The following is a 1,012-nucleotide window of genomic DNA, read 5'->3' on the forward strand; positions in this document are numbered from 1 at the left end:
TTTGTAATCGGCTGCGGTGAACTTCGTTGGATGTCGCAAAATAATGAGAAGCGAATTGTATCCTGCAGTGGAATGTAAAACCTATACCGATTTTGCTCATAAAACTAAAAGAAAATCGACTTTATCTATTTTTGTGTAAAGACAACATTTATTATCATTGTGATTGTGTTTCCCTTTTTTCTAATAGTCGCTTTATTATAGGAGTGCAACGGCCTTGCCGCAGTGGATGCACCTGTTCCCGTCAGATCACCGAAGCTAAGCGCTGTCGGGTGTGGCCAGAATTCGGATGGGTGACCATCTGGGCCGCCATGCGCTGTTGCCTTTTTTCGGGGTGCACACAGCCTCATGATGCCACTTGTGGAGCAACTCGACCGAACAGTAGCGACTCCGGTCACAGAAAACCATCGTAATGACTGGGAGAGCAGTGTGCTGACCACACTCCCATCCTATCCACATCCTCAACTGAGGATGACGCAGCGGTTGGATGGTCCCGATGGGCCACTTGTGGCCTGAAGTGCTTTTTTTGTTATAGGAGTCGTCTTGATGTTAAATAGTCCACTGCTCGGAACGGCGTTGTGGGAGTTCCGTAAGAGGTCGCGACTGGCCCTTTAGACAAACAACCCTCAGTTGGGGTAGCACACATTTATCACGGTTTTGTTCTAAGGGATGCGGGCAAGATGCTTTGTACTGAAGGTACTGGGGAGTCAGGCTGGACTCGTTTTAGGCGGAAGGGTCTTCCTGTATGACAAGCAGCTGACTTTTGAAAAAGCCATCTGGAGTGTTCGCCAGACGGCCGGAGTTGTGCTAGTAAACTTCCCCTTTGTGTTATCTAGACAGCCGCCTCAAGGCGTGCCACGTATCGCGAGTGACCGCGGCAGTCTGAGTGGGGCCAGTGGCCACAGACAGCACGGGGGGGGGGGGGGGGGGGGGGGGGATGCAGGAAAACTAAGAGACGCTCTGCAAAGCAGCTGGCCATTTGAAGAAGCATGTGTTCTCCCCATAGGTGGATGGA

General features: G+C 51.1%; 1 pseudogene; it reads left to right on the forward strand.

Moving 5' to 3' along the window:
- The first annotated feature begins 204 nt into the window (after positions 1–204).
- On the forward strand, positions 205–322 carry LOC126290704 (5S ribosomal RNA; annotated as a pseudogene).
- The last annotated feature ends 690 nt before the right edge of the window (positions 323–1,012 follow it).

The sequence above is a fragment of the Schistocerca gregaria genome, chromosome 1 (genome assembly GCF_023897955.1).
Source record: "Schistocerca gregaria isolate iqSchGreg1 chromosome 1, iqSchGreg1.2, whole genome shotgun sequence".
Classification (NCBI taxonomy): Eukaryota; Metazoa; Arthropoda; class Insecta; order Orthoptera; family Acrididae; genus Schistocerca; species Schistocerca gregaria.